The sequence below is a fragment of the Suricata suricatta genome, chromosome 2, assembly GCF_006229205.1.
Source record: "Suricata suricatta isolate VVHF042 chromosome 2, meerkat_22Aug2017_6uvM2_HiC, whole genome shotgun sequence".
In the NCBI taxonomy this organism is placed as follows: domain Eukaryota; kingdom Metazoa; phylum Chordata; class Mammalia; order Carnivora; family Herpestidae; genus Suricata; species Suricata suricatta.
Window position 1 is genome coordinate 162746531 of NC_043701.1, and position 23532 is coordinate 162770062.

The 23532-nt window shown below is 40.8% G+C and overlaps 1 protein-coding gene across 1 annotated transcript in view; it reads left to right on the forward strand.

Moving 5' to 3' along the window:
• SORCS3 (sortilin related VPS10 domain containing receptor 3) overlaps positions 1–23532 on the forward strand; it is a 585972-nt gene that overhangs the window by 166668 nt on the left and 395772 nt on the right. The window lies entirely within an intron of this gene.

Sequence of the window (23532 nt, forward strand, 5' to 3'; positions counted from 1 at the left end):
CCAAAGACCATTTCCAGTCCTGTGCATCTGTGAGATGCTATGGTACTTACCTGTGCTTGTGGGAATAGATACCTAAACACACTTGTGGGGATCAGGTCCACATGGTGACCTTCATGGGCTCCTTAATATATATATTACAAAAAATTCTTTAACATTTATTTATTTTTGAGAGAGACACAGAGTACGAGTAGTGGAGGGGCAGAGAGAGAGAGGGAGACACACAATCTGAAATAGGCTCTAGGCTCTGAGCTTTCAGCACAGAGCCCAACACGGGGCTTGAACTCATAAACTGTGAGATCATGACCTGAGCTGAAGTTGGACACTTAACTGACTGAGCCACCCCGGTGCCCCTATATATATTTTAGTAAATTCAGTATATATATTTATAAATATTTACTGTATATTAACAAGTCTGTATATTTAATAAACATCTACTATATATTTAATAAATTTAATGTATGTTAAATGTATATTGATAATACATATATTTTAATATATGTTGAACTATGTGTTTTATGGCTGCAATGATATAAAGATAAGCATTTTAATATAGTATATGGAAACTTTTTGCAGCCTCAAAGTGCCGTTTTCATTTGGACTTTAAAAGAATTTAACATGTTTTTGTGGGTCCCTAAAAGTATGTATGGTAAGCCCTAGGCACTGTGCCCACTGTGCCTGCTGGATAAGTCAGCTCTGATGGGACCCTGGCCACAGGGGACAGAGAGAAGGGTGCAGGTGGGTTAGATCAGAGAGAGCTGGGATGAAGCCGACATCTCAGGGGTTTCTCTGGAGAGGGCGTTTCGGACACACGCACATCTCTACAGCGCGCATGCGCACACGGTCCGCAGTCACACTGGCCAATAACAAATTACATAAGTAGTTCTGAGCCGGCACTCCACGCTCTGGAAGGCTGTGTGTCTATCCCCTTTGCTTAGTCATTTGTAAACACTGGGGTGGGGGGGGGGGGGGGGGGACACTGTCACAAAAGGCCATTCACTTGGCTGTGTCATCATCCCAGAGTTCTGTCCTGAGGGTTTCCTGGAGTCTTGGAGCAGAAGAGGTCTGGGCATGAATATCTATCTGTGTGCCTTGCTGCGTCTTCATCTGACCTGTTTATTTGCAGAGGACTAGCCGGAGTTTCTTTCCCAGGAAGGAGGAACAGTCACAGCATCTATTAAATATTTAGGGGTTAATTGCTCATATCGACTCAGGCCTGCCTCCCTTCACACAGGATGTCCTAAACCTAATTTTGCTGCTCAGTGAAAATTGGCAGAGATATAAGTAACCAGTGGTCCTCTGATAGATGAGAGCATGCCTATTTCCACTCACACACGACTCCCGGGAAGTAGAGCCTCAAAACCTGCCCCTCAGGCCCAATCCCAGCGATACTATGGTGATACCTTCAGCCTGACTCCTGTGCTGTCTTCGGAGGGCAAATAGTGAAACAAGCCAGAAAACCCTGTCCTTACAATGGGAGAAGCTCTGCCCGGCAGGCCATGTTTCAAGAAAGGTTTGCCTAGTTCTAGGGCTGGGCCAGGCACCCCCACGGGTCCAGGCCAGGTGCTTACCACTAGAGACCTTTGAGTGATGAAGTGTGTGGCCTGCGGTCATAAGAGCCACTGTATTCACTGGAGTGTATCAGAGACTGTAGGCAGGGGTGGCCCCAAGGGCACCCAGATCCCACCTCAGCCGCCCAAAGAGCTCTGTAACTTCAGGCATCTTTCTTAATCTCTCTATATCAGTTTTCTGGGGCTTCTGTGACACAGCACTACCGACCTGGTGGCCTAAAGAAGCAGGAATGTACTGTCTCTCAGTTCTGAAACCTGGAAGTCTGACATCAAGGTGTCTTTAGGGCCACACTCCCTCTGGAGGCTCTAGGGAGCACCCTTGTTTCTTTCAGTCTCCGCAGCTGCCAGTGGTCTTTGCAGCTAAGGCTGTGGTCCTCCCTCTCTGCCTGCGTCATCTCCTTGGCCCTCTCCTCTCCCTTAAAAGGCCAGTTGCTGTTGGAATTAGACCCCAGGATAATCCAGGATGATCTCATCTTGAGATCCTTAATTACATCTACAAAGATCCTTTTTTTTGTCAGACAAGCTCCATTAGATTCTGGGGGTTAAGGATGTAGAACACATTATTTTGGGTGGTCACCATTCAATGTATCACTGTTTCCCTGGATGTAAGTTGGAGATAGTAAAGAGTCCCCGTTTGCCTTTCCTGAGACACACTACCTTCTCCCCTCTATGGCCTCTACCTCTACTCTTTTCACTGCTCTCCAAGGGGGGCGGGCAGTGCTTCTGTTCCTTAGCCTCTCGGGTCCCCTAATCATGGAGGCATTTCCCCAGGTCTTCACATTCCATCACTGGACTTACATTTTCCTCCTTAGTACTTCCCACCATCTGGCATGCTAAATATTTTACTTATTGATTGATTTATTGTCTGCTTACACCCATTAATATCTAAGCTTGTAGAGAGAGACTTTTTCCCATTTTGATTCAGGGCTGTAATCTCAGCACCTACAACAGTATCTGGCACACAGGAAGTACTTAATAAATGTTTGCTCAATGAATTGGTGGATGATTTGCAAGAACTAAATGAAACAATAAGTGTACAAACCCCTAAGAGTGACTCACATGTAGGAAGTGTTCACTTAATTGTAATGATTGGTTATTATAACTCTCTGTGTATAGCATTCATTCCATTATTGACTTTGTTTATCAGGATCTGCTGATGCTGGGGTCCATGTGATGGAAATTATAGGGTACCAAGGGGATATATTCTGTACTATGGATGAATTAGCAGAGATCTTCAGGGGATTAGGGAGGGGAGAAGAGTGATTCAGATTGTTGTCCCTTGTGTTGATTAGAGGGAATTAAAGTATCAGTTTATAGCAACATGAGGATGTTCCTCTGTAGACAAGATTCTTGGAGCTGGGGGTTGGACTGATGGGTGGGATGTGATTTGGCACTGAGAAGTGGAAAAATGTCCTTGCCACAAGAGAAAAGGGCAGGTAAGTCTGGACTGCAGGAGAAAAGGGAGCCAAGCAGCAGGCAGAGAGAGCAGCCGATCTTGGACCAGGGAGGGAATATTTGGGGTCGCATCATGTTCATAGAAGGGACTAAACCAGAGTGTCACACTAAGCATGGTTTACAGGTAATAGATTCATATGGTGTGACCTTATAGGGAGGGATTTGGAATGCTGGTAGATATTGTAGGCTTTCCCTTTGGATTAATGTTATATATGAATATGTTTTTGTGCTCTGCTTCCAAGGGTTCATGGGTCTGATAAAGCCCTGCTTAGCAATCCCTGGGTGGAGCTAGAGAGTGAAAAGGGGCTGCTTCTGTCCTTTGGGGGAATTTTACAGCGTGCTGGGGCCTCACAGGATTTCGTCAAGCCTTTCATTGTCTTCCCTGCTCATCTCCTAAAGATCTGCGTCTCTCATCCTCTTTTCTGTCCCGATAATGATGATGTATTTTGCAGTTAGAGCCTAGAGCACTGTGATCTTCCTTACTAATACAGTGTGCAGAGAAAAAGAAACTAAATTAAACACGCACCCTTTCAGTTTTGTGATTTGGCCTAACATCCTTAACCAGGTTGAAATTGAATTTAGGGGATTCTTCTTCAATTTTCCATACAGCAGAGGAGCCTGAAGCAGCAGCTCTCATGACAAGATGATACTCCCTGCCAGGTTACAGTGGGATATAATTATTCGCCTCACTGGATTAATAATTCAGAGGCCATCTACTTCTAAATAGACAAAAGCCTGTTTAAAAGCCTTCAATAGGGTAGCAGTCCCTGAAGCCCTCATGACATTCTTTCTGAAACTCCTTGGTGCTGTTATACTGGAGGGGGTCACGTTTTCTTTCTCTACCAACACAAGGATGGCTGGATATTAATAACTGGTTATTAGCACAACCATCTGTTTATATCCTTTAGTCAATGGACATTTTCCATAGAGAATTCAAGCTTATGGACTTAATGAGGTTGGGGACTGCTGTTTTTTTTTTAAAAGACCCAAGGCTTCACTTTCAGGGTGTTTTCAGTCCATAATGTGTCAAATCTGGAGGTTGCCCATCAGTCAAGAGTGATTCTGGCACCCAGTACTGCTAGATTTGATAGAAGCCTGACCCAAAAAGGAGAGATAAGTTCAAGTGAAAAGGCTGACTTAAAAAGGCTGACTTTCTGCTCATCAAAGTAATTGAGAATAGACACTTGGAGACTGATGGCCTGGGTTCGAGTCCACACTCCTCTACTTAGCCCCTGAGTGACCTTAAACAAGCTTCTTCACCTCTCTGTGCCTCTGTTTCCTTACTGTACAATGAGGAGTATACTGGTGCCCACCTCTGAGCATGGTTATGATGTTTTGCATGAAATGCAATGTGTAAACTGCCCAGCACAGTGCCTGGCAAACAATGCCCACCCATGGAACATGCTCAAGGAGGCTTAGTCATCCTCATGGCCTCTGGTAATTGAACTGCTTCTCTGTGCTGGCTCCTCTACCTGACAACAGTGTGGGAGACGCTGAGCCCTTAGAAGAGCAACCAGGTTGCTCAGCCATTTTTCCTGGGGCCCACAGAGCAGAGAGAGGAGTTCCCAGTTCAGGTGTTTATGGAACACACCACTTCCTGGGCTCATCCTCCTGGGTCGCTTCCCTGCCCCTCCTCCCTGAGTAGGGTGCCTCTGTTCTGCTCACCACCAGCATCACTTACATTGTGTTGTGATTTGTTTCCAGCCTGTGAGCCAAGAGCAGGGACCACATGCCTTTTTTGTTCCTGGATCCACAATGGCTAGCACTTGGGCTATACTAAAGAAGGGCTTAGAGGTCTGAGCTGAGTACCAGTGGCCCCCAAGTCAATTGCAGCACCAGCCTTGCCTTGGCCTGTCGCTTTCCTTGTATTGAGTTGTCTCATCCCCCCGCCACTGGGGAATCCTGTGACTTTTCATCTAGTTTGCAAGCTGTTGGCTGGACCATTTATTTCCTCCCCTAATTGTTCTGTCAGTGACCTTTCTAGGGGATGCTGTATTTTTTTTTAACTAGAAAATGGAGACCTTTGGATTTATTAATTTTTTGTTTGCCAAGAAAACCCTGATAATAATTGCTAAGACTTCCCAGAAGTTATTAGTTTACAAATTTTAATGACACTCATGATTTATTTATGTGTTACCCTTCCTCTACAGCTGCTCACCCCAATTCCTTAGTGGAATTCCTGCTGAATCTGAGTGAATTAATGGAAACAAAACTGCAGATTGGAATGACATTTTTTTTGTTAGGCTGTTAATTAAAAACTTCCCATCCTATTCACTAGGCTCTACATATATGAAGTCCCAAAGGCTGGACTGATGATACAGGCTGTGAAATCCTCTCCAAAGAACTGGGGCCTCCTTCTATTTGCTTTCAGTAGTAATAAATCTGATGAAAGCTCCTGAATGGGTCACAAAGCATTCAGTTGAACAGATATTAATTGAGCATCAATTATATAAGCAGCACTGTACTCAACGCAGGATAATTATGTCATGCTTGCTATCCTCAAGGAATGTTTTGTTTTGTTGAGAGGTAAGATTAATGTACTAGGAACCAACATCAGGCATATGCAAGCATAGTACATATATACAAAATACAGTGCATTCTGCGATGAGTGGCCCTACTATAGAAATGCTTATATTTTCATTTTGCTATCCATCTCATTCTATAAAGGATGCAAAACTATTTTAGGAAGGAATTAGAGAAGTGATCAAGTTGGCACCTGCTTTTTGTTTTTCTGCTTAATATAAAACATTTACTTCTCTGTTAGGGTGTGAAACTCTTAATAGGAAAGCCTGTCTCATGGTCCCCATGGTTCTCGGAAACACCTGGTAATTGGTGGGATTGAATATGCATAGTGGTTAAAGGAGTGGGTCCTGGATTCAAACTGCCTGGATGTGAACCTACCACTCCTACACCACCTTGCGCAATGTTTTAATTCTCTAAGCCTTATTTACTTGCCAATATAATGGGATGACAGTAAGACCTATCTTGTGAGAGCTTTGTGAGAAGTCACTGAGATGGTACACAGAATGCAAAATGCCTGCAGTCTAGTTATTGCTTAATATAACCAGTATTATTTGTCCATAGGTCTACATCTTCCTAGCCCAGCAGCTTCTACGGGGTTCCACAGGACAGTTGAGCTGCTAACTTTAGGAGGGCGGGGTACAGAGTACATCTAGAATCCTAACCACAGAATGCCTGGACATGACACACTTCTTTTGAGAGAACACTCTGGAGTCTTCTCTTTTGCATACTAATCTGTGCTTGGCAAAGGGCGAAGGTGAATGTATTTCTTGGTTTTTCTACTCCAGATGCTGATACTGATTTGGAGTATGGGATACAAACCACAATTTGACTTAAGTTCCCCTAACATAGTGTTGAGTTAACTCATCCATTACTGGTTACTTTCTTTTTAATGCAATCATTGAAGGGTTTTGTTACTTCCCAAGTAAGCAACATGGAAGGCAAATTGGGATCATGCATGGTTCTCAAACTTGGGGTATTGTCACAATTTCTTGTGGAATGTGCTAAAAATCTAGATACCTGGGTCCCACCCAAGAGATTCCAATTTAGTAAGGCTGGCAATTACTCAGGATGTATAATTTTCGAAATGCCCTAGTGGCTTCTTACCATTACATAGGACCAGGAACCAGTGAGCTAGGAAGAAGCCTGGTTCTGGACCCATCTCAGTTACCAGAAAATTGGATTACTCTTGTCATCCTTCTGCTTCCTCATAAACAGAGGTATGAGATGAAATGATCTCTCAAGTCTCTTTCAACTCCCAAGTCCACAGATTCTTCCAACCTGGGAGATGAAACAAGAAGCACACACAATGGGATTTATTATGCACAAAAGATATCACCCTCACTCCTGAGCACAACCACCTTCCTTAAAAAATCAGATATTGCCAACAACACAGACACAACCAACCCTGCTGATGTGCTGTTCACTGATGGATAGTGGCCAGTTGGCAGGTATTAGACAGAACACCTCTCCAAACTACTTAATTTAAATTCATTAAAGGAATTGGAGCGTCACTCAACCTGTGAAAGCTTTTGTTCCAAAAAACAAAATGAGAAAGGGTTTGCCCTAAATATTGAGCCCTCAAACATCTTATTTTGTTAGAGAATAGAGAAATGGGAACTCTGGAGAATGGGGTGGATTAGAGATTTATTAAGAGGCAGGACCCAGACATGTGTAAATCTTGATTTTTGTCCAGTGGCTGAGAGAATGTAACACTTTTGTGTGGATCATGTCTGTTGATTGTTATTTTATGTTGTTTTCGCTTTCATCCAAATGCAGTGCCATTTTATCACAATCATAAATAACCTCACCATTTGGAGAAGGGGTGTGAAATTCTGCCCATTCCTTTCCCCAGCCTGAGCTCCCTCTTATTTTCCCAGCAGGAGATTCATTAGCCTTCTAATGATGTTAATAAGTAAACAGGATCAGACAGTCCCTTCTAAAATAACATTTATAAATGGATGCATTTCCCTACTCTCTAAGGTAAGCCTTAATTTATTTTCCTGCCAGATGTCCACGTGTGTAAAACTGTGATAGGTGGATCCTTGGAATTTGGTTTAAAGCTCAAGGAAAAAAAAGAAGAAAAATTTCAACTCACATAGAGCCCATCTATTTCCAAGTTTATAGGAGAGTGGAGTTTTACATACCTCATTCCTGCTTATTTATATATGACGCCTATAAAGGTAAGGTAGTCAAGCTTTCATGGTTACTTTCTCATCATTTGGTGGTCAATTACTTTATTGGACATCCACTGTAAATGTCGTTAGGAGGCTTTTGTCAGCTTCCCCACAAAGACCACTGCCCTCAGTATTATTTGGGAAGCAATAAACTGGTAAAAAGACATTTTCTCTCTTGCATATCTGTGAGGTTTCTTTTCAGGAATTGCTGAACTTACAAAGGAAACATTTCACATCTTGCTGTTGCTTCTAAATGCTTTGTACCCAAATTAGACCTAAAGTTAAGTCTTAAGATGCAATACATAGGGTTTATCTTTAAAAGCTCGCCCTTTCAGTGGTACTTATCTCTTAAACTGGTTTACTGTTTGTAGTCACTGCCCACATGAATGCCTGGCATGTCTCTCCTTTCTGGGAGGAATGCGAAGCCTGTGCATTGAACATTCCATTTTATGGATGGATGAACTAAGGTCCCGAATGGGTTGGTGCTCAGTAATTCAGATCTGGGATCCAATTCTAGATCACTCCATTTTCAGCAGCCCCCTGCTCTTGCTGTTACATTAGTATTCACTCTTTCCTGGCCTTTCTAGCTCAGCCACCATTCATATTTCATAAGAGATCTACAGCCACAGGGCTGCGCTGGGGACTCAGAATGGGCTTCTTGGATATTTGTTTAAGTGATTTTCAATTCTGGTGGCTCATGAGGATCACCTGGGAAATATAAGACAAGCCAGTTTCCCGGGCCTTTTTCCAAACCTATTGAGCCAGTTCCTGGGGTCAAGATCTAGTTGTTTATAGTTTTAAGTTTATTTATTTATTTCAAGAGGTGGGGGAAGAAAATGAGGGGCAGAGAGAGTGGCAGAAAGAGAGAATCCCAAGCAAGCTCTGCACTGTCAGGACAGAGCCTGATGTAGGTCTTGAACCCATGAACTGTGAGACCATGACCTGAGCTGAAACCAAGAGTCAGATGCTTTACTGACTGAACCACCCAGGCTCCCCAAGTTGTTTATAGTTTTAAGGAGTGCCCCTCTTGATTCTGATGTAACCACTGACCTAAGAGATGTGGCTATCTTTGCTTCTGAAAGGTGCATAAAAATTTGTTTTGAGGAATTTCCCCTCAGCATAGCACCTTTCCCTGTATTGTCCTTATGTCTGGTTCAGAATGAGAAGCATAGTCATTCATGCAAAAATCCATACTTGCACCCTCATCTTTATAAATGACAGCCATAAAGGTTAATAATTGAAAGAGCTCTGGCAGTTACTAATTAGCTCACATTCTGTCAGTATCAAGCTTGTTTAATTGGCAATTAACATTGATTTGAGAGAGTGGTACCACAAGAGGATGGTTACAAGGTGCTGCTATCTGTGGAGTTGTGCTTCAGATAAACCCTACGAGGGTGAGTTGTCAGCTGGGAATCCAGGTGTCCTAGGGGATTGGAAGACACGACAAATGGGAAATAGTTTCCAGGTGATTTTGGAAGGCTTTCTTTTCATACTACTTGGTTGCAAGCAGTCGAGTGATCACTAATTTAGGTAAGATGTAGGGTTTGTTGGAAGGATACTGGGATCACTCAACATTTGGAGGAACAGAAAACAAGGAGACTACAGGAAGGACAAAAATCCTAGGCCTGTCTAGGGATCATGGTATGTCATGACTATTCTCTGCATCGCCAGGGACCACAGCAACTGGATGTCATGGTTCTACTCTCTAGTGAGCTGCTATAATATGACAGCAACCTTCTCTGGGATTTAAATTCCCAAGAGAGAATTGAAGGCCCGCTTGAGTCAAGCAGGCAAAACTTTATGTTTGGGGGTGAGAATTCCCTGGTCTAGGCTGGCTTTCTTATTCATTTCTATGCTTAGGGAGACTGGGACCACTAGGAAAAAAATTAGGGAAGAGCTTTGGGAATACTAGACCAATAACCATCAAGGATATCACATATTTTCAGATGTATTCTTAATATAAAGGAGACTTAAAATACACTATATTTTAAAGAGCATCCATTCACTTGTACTATTAATTTAAGACTAATTTAGAATGTGTCAGGGAATGTATAGGAGCTTTCCTTGTAAAGATACCACTTAAAACAACCTTGCAAGGATTTTTTTTTTGTCCATTTTGGTAGAGCTGACTCTGAGGTTTTTATAATCGGCAAGTAATGGAGATTAAGGTTGACCTTACACCTGTAAAACAAAAGTCCATGCTTGTCTGACTTGGCTATACTGCCTCCCCAAATAGTTTTAAGTTTGGGGTCTAGTTTTAACATCTTCTCAGCTTTGGGTGCTGCGTTTCCGTATTTGTTTTCCTGAACTTCAGACAATAAGCCATAGTCCCAATAGTCTCCGTAAATGATGGCATCGTGATTAATTATACATGTTTCCAAAAACCACCTCGCCCAGCGATGCAGCAGGTAAAATGCTCTTAATCATCTGCAAATTCTCACTCGTTCCATTTATGAAGGGTGGTTGTTGAGTATAGAGTGTTATATGGGGGTGGATGTGCCATTTGCGATCATATACACTTTTAATCGAAATTTTTACTGAGACAAATGAGGATACACATGCAGCTTTAAGAAATGGTACAGATTGAGCTTGTGTACTCTCTACCCAGTTGGTAAATATTTTGTCAAACTGTAATATAATATCACAACAGTGCATTGACATTGATACGATCCATTGATCCTACACAAATTCCCTCAGTTTTAGTTGTTCTCGTGTGTGTGTGTGTGTGTGTGTGTAGATTTGTCTATCCACCACTGCGGTGAAGATATTAAACAGTTCCTTATAAGAATCTTTCATGTTCCCCTTTTATAATCACATCTACTTCTTTTTCCCCAGACCCTTGGTCACTAAACCTTGGCAACCTCTGATCTTCTCCATTTATAAAATGTTTCATTTCAAAATTGTTAAAGAAATGGAAACATACAGTATGTAACCTTTGGGGGTTACCATTTTCACTTAATGCAATTCGCCAGAGACTCACCCAGATTGCGGTGAATCAAGAGTTTGTTTGTACTTATAGTTGAGGAATATTCCATGTATGCATGTACCAAGGGTGATTTAACCTTTAACCTGTTGAAGGACATTTAGATATTTCCCAGTTTTTGGTTGTTGCAAATAATGCTGTTATGAACACATGAGTATAGGTCTTTGTGCAAACATAAGTTTTCATTCCTCTGGAACTAATGCTTAGGAGTGTGATTTCTGGGTCATGTTGTAGTCATGTGTTTAGTTTTAGAAGAAACTGACAAACTTTTTTAGAGTGGCTGTACCATTTTATATTCCTACCAGCAATGTCTGAATGATCCAGTTTTTTTATAGCCTGTCAGCAAGCTTTTTCACTTTTAATTTTAGCCATGTGAAGAGGGAGGCAGTAATATCTCATTGTGATTTGAATTTGCATCCTTGATAGCTAATGATGCTGAACATCTTTTCATGTGCCTACTTGGCATCTGTATATTGTGTTTGGTGAAATGTCTTTTCATGTCTTTTGCCCACTTGAAAAATACTTTAGAGATATTATTGAAATACAAGAATCTGTACATATTTAATATATACAACTTGGTGAATTTGGAGGTAGGTGAAGCTATAGCCACAATCTCTGCCATAAACAAATTCATCACCTCTAATGTTTCCTGCTGCCTTCTTTATTCATTATTATTATTTTTTGTGATAAGAATTCTTGACACAAGATCTACCATCTTAGCACAGTTTTAAGGCTGCAATACAGTATTATTAACTACAGCTTTATGCTATAAGCAGATGTCTAGGACACAGTTATCTTGAATAACTTAGAACTTTGTATCATTTGATTAATACCTCCCATTTCATCTTTGCCACCCCACCTCCTGGTCACCACTATTACATTCTCTGCTTTTATGAATTTGACTATTTTAGATTCCTATTCAAGCGGTATCATGTATTTGTCTGCTGTGTCTGGCTTATTTCACTTAGCGTAATGTCCTCCAGTGTCATTCATGTTTTGCAAATGTAGGATGTCCTTCTTTTTGTAAGATATAACAATATTCCATTGTATGTGTATACTACATTTTCTTTATTGATTCATCCATCAGTGGACATTTACGGAAATGTCTTGGCTCTTGTGAATAATGATGCAGAGGACATAGGAGTGCAGATTATCTCTTTCATACTCAGATTTAAATTCCAGGGCATATGCGCTCAGAAGTGGTATTGTTGGAGCCTATGATAGTAAAACTACCTTGCTGTTTCCCATAGTGGCCATACCGGTTTACATTCCCACAAAGAGTGTGTGAGGGTTCCCGTCTCACCACATACTCACCAGCATTTATTCATTTATTATCTTTTTTTTTTTTTTTACTAATCTACATCCTAATAGGTAGGAAGTGATATTTCATTGTGGTTTTGATTTGCATTTCCCTGATAATTAGTGAGGTAGACTTTTTCATATACCTGTTGGCCATTTTGTATGTTTTCTTTGGAGAAATATCTAAATGTCTATTCAGTTTTTATTTCATATTTTAATTGGGCTATTCGTTTTTTTTTTTTTTTTTGGTATTGAATTGTAGGGATTCTTGGTATATTTTGAATATTAACCATTTATCACAATGTTATATGATTTGCAAGTAAGTATTTTCTCCCATTCCATAGGTTGCCTTTTCATTTGGTTGATGGTTACCTTTGCTGTGCAGAAGCTTTTTAGTTTGATATAATCCTACTTGTCTATTTTTGCTTTTGTTGCCTGTGCTTTTATTGCCATATGCAATAAATCATTGCCAAAGCCAATGACAAGAAACTTGTTGCCTATTTTTTTCTTGTAGCAGTTTTTTCAGCAGTTTTATGGTGTTGGGTCTTTTGCTTATGTCTTCAGTCCATTTTGAGTTGATTTTGTGTCTAGTGTAACATAAGGATCTAGGTTAATTCTTTTAGGGGTAGATCTCAAATTTTCCATAGACTGTTTATTAAAAAGCCTTTTCTCTCTTCATCCTGTATTTTTAGCATTTTTTGTTGAAGATCTGTTGAAATGTATGAGTGGATCTATTTCTCATCTCTAGAGGTCTATTTTTATGCCAGTACTATATTGTTTTGAATTCTGTGGCTTTGTAATATATTTTGAAATTACAAAGGTGATGCCCCCACCTTCGCCCTCCCTCAAAATTGGTTTGGCTATTTGGGGTCTTTTATGATTTCGCATGAATAATTTTAGGATTATTTTTTTCTATTTCTATGTAAAGTTTCATTGGGACTTTGATAGAGATTACATTAAATCTATGGATCACTTTGAGTAGTGTGACATTTTAGTAATATTAATTTTTCTAATCTCAATGTGTCTGTTTTTCCATTTATTGGCATTTGCTCTCATTTCTTTCATCAATATTTTATAGCCTTCAGCATATAGGTCTTTTACCTCTTTGGTCAAGTTTATTCTTAAGTATTCATTTTGATGTTATTATAAATGAGATTGTTTTGTTAATTTCCTTTGTGGATAGTTCATTGTTAGTGTGTGGATAGACCTTGAGGGCATTATGCTAAATGAAATAAGATACAGAAAGATAAGTACTATAGGAGCCTTCTTATATGTGGAGTTTAATAACAAAGAAAGCAAATTCATGGATACAGAAAACAGATTGGCAGTTGCCAGAGGTTGGGGGTGGAAGGGGTTGTGCAGAATGGGTAAAGATGTTCAAAAGATACGATCTTACAGTTATAAAATGAGTAGGAACTGGGCATATAATGGACAGCATGATGACTGTAGTTAATAGTACTGTAGTGTATATTTGAAAGTTACTAAGAGTGTAGATCTTGAAAGTTGTCATCATAAGAAAAACAGTTTGTAATGATGTGTAGTGATCATGGATGTTCACTACTTATTATGGTGATCATTTCACAGTATATACAATATCAAATCACCATTTTGCACACAAGGAAAATGCTATATGTCCATTTTATCACAACAAAGAAGAGAGAAATACAACTCATTTTTGTATGTTGACTTTGTATCCTTTGACTTTACTGAATTTGTTTATTCTAATTTTTTTTTCCTTGAGTCTTTAGGGTTCTTTTGTGTGTGTGTGTGTGTGTGTGTGTGTGTATGTGTGTGTGTATATATATATGTATATATATGACATTATAATAGCATGTTATCTGCAAACAGATAATTTTGCTTTTTCCTTTGGTTTGAATGCCTTTTTTGCTTTATTCCCACCCCCACCCCCGCAATTGTTCTGCCTAGGTCTTCTGGTGCCATGCTGAATTTTATTTGAGACATTCTGTTTCTTAGTCTAATTGAAGAGCTTTTGATATTTTTTATCTTCAAAAAACCAACTCTTAGTTTTGTCAGTTATTTAATTATTTTTTTAGTTTCTATTTTATTGATTTCTGCCCTTAGCTTTTATTATTTTCTTTCATCTGTCAACCTTGAGCTTAGTTTCTTCTTCTTTTTCTAATTCCTTGAGGTATAATGTTAACTTGTTTAAGATGATCTTTTTTAATCCATGTGCTTATCACTATAAACTTGTCTCTCAGTGCTGCTTTTGCTTTATTCCAGAAGTTTTGGTATGTTCTGTTTTTGCTTGTCTTAAGATATTTTTTACTTTGCCTCTTTTTTTTGGACCCATTGATAAAGTGTATATATTTAATTTCCATGTATTTGTGATTTTATTTTTACTTTTCCTTTTGTTACAGATTGCTAATTTTATTCCAGTGTGATCAGAAAAGATACCTGGAATCTTCTTAATATTCTTAAATGTTATTTATTTACTATTTTTGAGAGAGAGAGCATGAGTGGGAGTGGGGGGGGGAGATAGAGAAAGAGGGGAACAGAAGATCCAAGATGGGTTCTGTGCTAAGAGCAAGGAACCCAACATGGGGTTCGAACTCACAAACTTTGAGATCATGCCTGAAGCCGAAGTCAGAGGCTTAACCAACTGAGCCACCCGGGTGCCCCAAGTTAAATTTTAAACTTGTTAATTCTTGTTGTGTGACCTAGCCTGTGATTTGATCTGGAGAAGGTTCTGTTTGCTGCTGTTGGGTGGAATGTTCTATCCATATCTGTTAAGTGTACTCGGTCTGTAGTGTTGTTCAAGACTTTTTCTTTATTGATTTTCTTTCTGGATGGTCTATCAACTATTGAAAGAAGGAGATCGAAGATTCTTACTATTATTGTATTGTTGTCTATTTATTTCTTCAGATCTGTCAGTGTTTGCTTCATATATTTAAGTGCGCTAATTTTGGATGCATATATATTTATAATTACTTTATCTTCCTATTGAATTAACCCATTTAAAATTATGTAATGACATTCTTTTTTCCTCTTGTGGCAGTTTTGATTGGTATAAATATCGGCACCCCTCTGCTCTGTTTTGCTACCATTTATATGGAATATTATTTTTCATCCTCCACATTTAGTGTTCTTAAATGTGAAGTCAGTCCCTCCTAGACTGCATATAGCTAGATATTTAAAAAAAGAATACATTCAGCTACTCTTTATCTTTTGGTTGGTGAATTTAACACATTTAAATTTAAAGTAACTATTGATAAGTAAGGACTTACTATTGCCATTTTGTTAATGTTTTCTGTTTTGTCATTCTTTTTTAAATTTTGTTTTTAATTTTTCTTAACATTTATTCACCTTTAAGAGAGAAACAGAGCATGAGCAGGGGAGGTGCAGAGAGAGAGGGAGACACAGAATTAGACAGGTTCCGGGTTCCAAGCTGTTAGCACAGAGCCTGACACAGGGCTAGACCCCATGAACTGTGAGATCATGACCTGAGCCAAAGTCTCCTGCTTAATGAACTAATCCATCCAGGTGCCTCATGTGTTTTGTATTTCTTTTCGTTCCACTCTCTCTGTCTTCTTTTCTTGACAGTTATTTGTAGTGATATATTTTATTTATTTATATTTTATATTTACCAAAGGTGTTTTCCTTTGTGGTTATTATGAGGCTTACATAAAATTTCTTTTAGTTGTAATAGCCTATTTTAAGCTCATAACAATTTATCTTCAATTGTATACAGAAACTCAACACTTTTACTCTCTCTACCCAACGTGTTATATCACTGATGTCTGAGTTAATCTTTTTTTACATATTATTTATGCATTAACAAAATACTATTATCTTTTAACTTTTATACTAGGGTTGAAAGATAATACACCACTGTTACCATCTTGAATTATTTTGCATATATTTACTTTTGCCAGTGAGATTTGCACTTTCATATTTATGACATCTTTTGCATGTTGAATCTTTTTTAAAATTTTTTAGTGTTTTTATTTATTTTTGAGAGACAGAGAGAGACAGCATGAGCAGGGCAGGGTCAGAGAGAGGGAGACACAGAATCCAAAGACAGGCTCCAGGCTCTGAGCTGTCAGCACAGAGCCCAACACAGGGCTCGAACCCACGAACTGTGAGATCATGACCTGAGCTGAAGTTAGATGCTTAACCAACTTAGCCACTCAGGCGCTCCTGAATGTTGAATCTTTTAATACCTGAGCATGGCACACCTCTTCTTTTATTTAAGTTTCTGTTTTCATCAGCATTTAAACATTTTCACCTGCATATGTTGTGTTAAAGTGTGTACTTAAGTGTTTTTCTTTTAGAAAAACATTTTCTTTAGAGTGATTATAAAAGGTATTGTGTTTTTAACTTCAGTTTCCATATGTGTACTGTTAGTGAACAGAGACAGAAATGCATTGATGTTTTGCCTGTTAGTCTCATATCCTGTGACCTTGATCAGTCCATTTAGTATTTGTTTTTGAATGCTCACTGTGGATTCTGCTTTGCTAGGTGCCTTGTTAATCATGGAATAAGTACATTATGGGATAGAGTGAAGTTCCCCGATGAGGGCTTTGAATCCAGGAGATTTGGCTTTCTATGACTGTGTATTAGGTCAGTTCATTTAATGAGACGTAAGTGTGTGCAGTATCTGTGCTAAGCACTCTGCACCATGCAAAGATGTAAAAGGGATTTCTCTCTTAGAAATCTCTAGTCAAGGGAAACAGAGAAAGGTAGACAGAGAGAGTACAAACCTTTCATATTATTTATTGTTTGAAGGAAATATAATAGGAGTTTGAAACAGAGGCCTGAGAAAGGAAGATACTCATTCTGGGAGTATCAGAGGAAGTATCTTTGGGAGATCAGAGGAAGCTTAATGTGGAGAGCAGATAAGAGGTGGGTCTTGGTGAAAGAGAAGGACTTTGATGGGTAACATGAAGGGATGGGCATGCTAGATAAAGAAACAGATTAAAATCCAGGGGTAGAAATGACGAGGACAGGTTTGGAGAATGTTCACGAGGCCGGGGAGTTCAAGTATTGATCCAGGGCAGGGAAAGTGGCTGAGGAAGAGGTTGGACAGGAAGTGAAGGTCACATTGGGGAAGACTTTGGGGTCTGATTGAGCAGTTTGGAACCTTTTCTGTGGGAGAGGAAAGAGCACAAATTTGTAAACAGCAGCTGTAAACAATGGCTATGCTTTATAAAGGGTGATTTAGTGTGGGAAAAGTTGTAGCCTGGGAGGATCAGGACTGATAGGGTAGGATATTTGTATTTATTCCTCTTTATTTATGAATCCTTAAATGTATGTATGCATTTGCTTGTGTGTTTCTTGTCCTACCCTATAGACCCTCTAGTGATCTGAATAATCTGTTTAATAGGTAGGAATGAGGATAGCAGGAAGCCTAAGCTCCAAGCCCCCTTGCTTGAAGGAGACCAAACTTCCTCCCCACCTTTCCAATGTATAAACATGGATTCTGTACCTTAGGGATTAACGTGTGATGACTGGCTTACGCTTTGGACCTGGTGGGGGGCCATCAGGGACATGGCGTGGTTCACTGGATTCGTGCACTCTGACTAAGGTCAGACTTCAGTATTCTGAAAGCGTGGGGCAGAGGATAAAGAATGTGGCCTGACTTCGTAAGATTATTCCATTTTATTCCTCAACATGTGCTTGCTGTGGGGCTAGGGGAGGTGGGGGAGTAACAAGGCAGCCTGTGAAGAATTTAGAATTGCACCTAATTCTGATTTCTTTTGATGCTTTGATACCTTATATTGGCATTCTCTTTAAACTCCTCTGCCTGAATTCCCTAAGATTTGAGAATTGAGATGTTACACAAGATTGCCTCTGGCCAACAAGGAAGTAACAATGAGTTTCCTAAGCTTCTATTTTTCTTCTCATTTTTGCATATTGAAATTTTTATGTGATAAATTATCTTCACTAGTAAAGATAATTTTCCAAAACTTGAAAAATGAAGAGTACTATAAAAAATAGTCACCATCTACAACTCTCTTCGAAAACATTGTTTCAGAATATGTATACTTATTCATTTTTTACCTATTCGTTTTTGCATAATTGAGATCCTCTTGTATCAACAGTTTTGTTTCTTATTTTCCTGTAACATTTGAGTAAGCATTTTTTGTGTTACTCAAAATGTTTTGCAAACATAATTTTAATGTTTGCATAATAGTGTATTGTATTGCTGCTCTGTAATTTGCTTAACTATATTCATCTATTTTTGGAGATTCCGATTGTTTTACAGTGTTCCACTATTTTAAAAATGTTGTAATGAATATCTAGATACATAAATCTTTGCTTTCATCTGCATTTTATATTATTTCCTTAGGAGAGACTTCTGGAGGAGAATTTTGGAGGCTTTAGTATCTATTGTCAAATTGGTGGTGAGAAAGTGGCTTTTCTGAAAGTCTTATGCTGGGGAAAGAAAACACTAAAATTAAGAGAGAAGTTAACACACTGCAGTGTGCATGTATGTGTGTGTGGTATGTTCCTATTGCACGTGTGTTTACATGCTTTAGGGTAATCCATATGCCTAGAGTTATTGTAAAATTATTGGAAAAAGACTTGGGTAATAAGATCCGTGATAATGATGTATCCCTCAACGCCAAGAAAAACATGCATGTCTCCTGCTGACGTATTCCAGCTCCTCTGAACTGATAAAATGAAAACAGTAATAACCACATCAGTAATAACAGCTGCTCACCCGTACTGAGCCCTAATTATGTGCTGGGCACTGACTTGAACGCTTCCCATATATGTAAGCTAGCCTTATAATAAACCAGGTGGGTAAATACTGCTGTCATCCCCATTTTACAGCTGAGGAACCTGAGAGTCAGCAAGTTCAAGTAACTTTCCCCTAGGCAGTGCTCTCTTGGGAGGTATTCCTGCAGGGATTTGGATCCAGACTCTCAGATTCTAGAGTCTGGGCACTTGACCCCACTGTGGATAGTCATTAATTTAGATCTGACTGAGTTTGGAAGTTGTTTTGGGGGGTTCCTGACAGTCTAGGTTTACAACTCACTTAATGCAAGTCTCATGTGAAGAAAGGAGAACTCCAAGAAGATTCCTCCTGGATTAGACCCAAGGCGCTGTCTGTTGTGGAACTGTCAGAGGAGGGAGATGGGAGTATCTAGTCTCTTCCTTCTATAAAAGTTTGGAATAGCTCTCAACTTCTTCTCTTACTAAGCTACACACACAGAAGTTGTTGAACACAGCCTACCTGTGCATACCTGTCTTACCTGTTACCCTACCTTCTTACCTACACACTCCTGAGAGTCACTGCACAGAAAGGTTAAAAGCACTCTGGCATCTCCTGCCTGGGTTCAAATTCCAGCTCTGCCACTTCCCACCTGGGAGCTCCAGGCACTTCTCTGGGCCCCACTTTTTCATCTCTAAAGGAAGAGTGGTAACAGTACCCACCTCACTGGGCAGCTGAGAAGACCCCCTGAGTTCATGATGGTAAAGCGTTTGGAATGGTGCTGACTCACAGTAAGCATGTGCTCTGTCTGTAATTGCCTCTATTCCTTTCAGGACTGCTCTGCCTCTTGTCCTGATCCCTCAAGGCTCCAATGAGCGCTGCCGCCTGCCAGGGCTGGTTCCCGCGTTGCCCAGAATAACCAGCACATGCTCATGGAGCGCTCCTGCCTGCTGGCGGTCGCAGGGGTTGTAGGAAGTGAACAGGCACTTCCCTCCAGTGTGGAGGCCGACGTCACGTAACCTGTGCGGTGCTCAAAGGACAGCACAGTCTCCACCAGACAGGGAGGCTGCAGGAACCCATCCAGGGGAAGGACCAGGGAGTGTGAGTTTCCTGGGGCCAAGTACCAAGTACCACAAACTCAGGGGCTTCAGCCACAGAAATGTATCGCCTCACAGCTCTGGAAGCTGGAGGTCTGATACCAGGGTGCTGGCAGGGTGGGTCCTTCTTGCTGTGAGAAAGGATCTGGTCCGCGCCTCTCTCCTAGCTCCTGCTTGTTTGCTGGCAATTCTTGGCATCCTCTGCCTTCATGTTCACATGGTGTTCTCCTGTGCGTGTGGCTGTGGTCAAATTTACCCGTTTTATAAGACCGCCGGTCATACTGGACTAGGAGCCTGCTCTACTCCAGCAGGACTTCATCTGAAGTAATTACATCTGCAAAACCTTGTTTCTTTTTTTTTTTTTTTTTTGAATTTTTAAATGTTTATTTTACTTATTTTTGAGAGAGACAGGACAGGAGAGAGGGAAACATAGAATCTGAAGCAAGCTCCAAGCTCTGAGCCATCAGCACAGAGCCCAACACAGGACTCAAACTCACAAACCATGAAATCATGATCTCAGCCAAAGTTGGCTCTACTGAGCCACCCAGGTGCCCCTACAAAACATTGTTTCTAAAACAGGTCACATTGTGAGGTCCTGGAGTGAGGACTTCAATATATGAATTTTGAGGGGAGGGGATGCAATTTACCCCCTCACAGTGGGGGTGAAAGATGAGGCAGAATTAGTCAAGAGCCAAGGGGTTAGGAAAGAGAGAGGGGGAAACATTCCAGGCAAGTCTATGCAGAGATTCTGTGGCAGGGGGTGGGGGGAGGAGGGTTTGACTTTCTGAGGAGACAGAGTAAGCCAACAGGTGTGGGGTGAGTGGTCTGTAAGATGTGCTGTGGTGGCCGGCGCGGGGAGCATGCCTTGTGGTGTCTCGTTAACCATTTTAAGTAGTTTGGGTTTTACTTGGGGCATATGGGAGACAATTAAAAGGCTTTAAGCAGGGGTGTCCCATCATGTAGTGAATATTTTAAAGATTTATTATTATTGAGCTTTCATGTAAATTTTTATTACTGATTCTGTATCATTGTGAATGAAACATTTTTTTTCCTCGTTTGTTATCTACTTGTAGCTACTCAGCGCATTTTCTTTCCACGCATTTTGCATGGTTATCTACTGGTGACTTGTTTTCCTTATCATTCTGTTTTTTAATATAATATATAAACTGAAAACATGGAATCTGATGCCAACATTCCCCCATTCAATTTTTTTCCCGTTATCTTAGTTTAATTTTTCATAAAGCAGGAGTTTCATAATTTGTAAATAACCACCTCTGCTGATCTTTATTTAAAATCACATTCCTTCTTACTTGTATTTGTTAAGATTGAAGGGCTCCCAATTTTTCCTGCATTCTTCCATGGCTACAAATCCAGCCCTTAGGTGGAGAATGGGTGTTAAAATTGTTGAATAAACTGTGACATTCATGTGAGGAAACACCTGCTTGTGCTGTGCTCCATTATCTTCTCAGATCCTCCCCCAACCCTTATGAACTATTGTACTTCTCCTTTTTGAGGATGGGGAAACTAAGTTTTAATATAATGAGTAATGTGCTGAAGTTCACACAGGTGGGTTTGGGTTGTTACCCTCCAATGAGCAGACTCCCGACTTCTTCATCACCTGGGAATTTTTCAGCTGGAAGCTGTCACTTGTTTCTGGGGGGCCTCCACCCTATCACTTTGCACCTTAGTACCTACAACAGAGATGGCAGCGAGGAAGTTTCCAGCAGAGCAAATGCTTCAGTAGATTTGTTGCACGTAGGCCGCTGCCTCACTTTCCAACGTCCTCGCCTTTCCTTGTACCACTTCCCATGCTGGAATTCCCTTCTCTTCCCTCCTATTCACTTTTGGGATTTATGTTCTTTTTTCTCCTGGAGACTTTCTTGCACACCCTCTGTCTTCTTTCTTTTGAGTCCCTTAGAATCTGTTTTTCCACCCACTCCTATGCTTCTTGTTCTTCCTGTGTATGTATGGCTTCTCGAGATCACTCCCCAGCACCTGGCTGTATGATTGGGGTGTCACACGTGCTCCATAAATGTCTTCTGGGCAGAGGAAGAGCAGGATTTACCAGAGTGTTGTGGGTCTTGATATTGGGAGTGTGCGGAAGGCCTGCCTGAGTCCAGCAGCCTTGGGTCCTGCGGGTGCTGCCAAGGGTCAGGCAGCCTCCTATGGCCACTTGGTTCTTGATGCCCTCTTGAGCCCATCACCAGCCTGGCAGTGGCAGTGTTTTCTGATCTCTAGTATGTCCTCTGTCATAGTCAGATGGTGTAGGAAGGGATAAATGGATATTTTGGAGTGACAGCCTGTGTTGGAAGGCAGCCAGCTGATAACTGAGAATCACACACAGAATGCCACAGTTATCGAAATTCACTAGCTGTTTTGAGGCATTTGCCAGAATGCTTATCAGGGTTGACAAAAGGAACATTGCCAAGAGATTGGGGGATAAGTGGGGGCAATATGTGCTTGGGGGCAGTTATAATTGTTAGCATATACCGAATGGCTACTGTGTGCCAGGGATAGCGAGTTTCTGATATTATCTCTGATCTAAACACCCTGATGGCAAGATGTTTAGGGAAGTGCTGAGTATAGTCCAAGCTGAACAGGATGCTATGTGTGTAGGGTTATTGCATGGCTTTCTAGCTTTGCTCTCTTCCCAGAGATGTTTATTAAAGTCTTATGATTTAAAACAAACCAACAAACAAACTTTAAAAGATTTTGCTGTGCTAGGAACCCATAGGAGTGGTGGGTAGCTTAATATCATTGCAACCATAGCCCTAGAGCCCAGAATTTAGCCTCCTTGGGAATACCAGGATGAATGCAGTCACTGGATGGATCTGTCCAGCCTTGGACATCTTAGGAAGCTTCACTGATGTCTTTGTACACACTGGCACGAAAGCCATACTCTCCTTTTAGGGTTCTATTTATTCCTGTCACCAGTGCAGGAATGGTGGTTCCTAGTGTTAAGGTTCAGAATGTTTGTCCATAGGGGTCTTCCTTTCATGCCCTCTGGCATGCTGTGATGGGCAGTGTCTGCCAATAGGCACTGGAAAAGAGTAGGGCCCACATTTTTGGGTCAGAGATATCAGTAGGTGTCTATGATACCTGTCACGATGCTCACTATTGTCCACTATTAAAGTATCAGTGATAAGGCCAATGCCCCAAATTCACAGAGGCACATAGGAACAGATCGTGGGGTGATACTGCATGCAGCCCCAAGTCACCAAAGGCAAGCTGGTGTTCTTCCCTTCTCTTTAGAACAAACCACACTGTTTCCTGCCTGGGGACTTCACATCTATCTGGAATATTCTCACTGTCTCCCTACCTCCCCATTCCACCTGCCCCCAATCTTAATTTTCACAAGCCTCGTTCTTTTTAATTTTATTCTCTTTTTAAAAAAATTTCTTCAGTCTAAGTGTCTCTTCTCTGGAAAGGTATTGTCTGGCCATGCTCTCTAAGCAAGGTTTCTGAGCTGGTCAGTCTCAGTCTCTCAAAGCACAAAATCTACAACCTGCAATCATTCCATTTTATGTCTGATGTTAGGGCTATTTACTTTTTTCGCTACTGTTCCTCCTTCTCCACTAAACAGTCACTGAGCTCAGGGGTTGTGTTTGTCTCATATGAACTTTTCTCACCACCAGCCACTGCTTGGAATGAGATAGGAGCCACTTGATGGAAGTGGAGAAGGGAGGGAGCAGGCGGGCAGCAATCCACGGTCAGAAGCCGGGGCAGACAGATAGATGTGAGCCTTCCAGTCTCC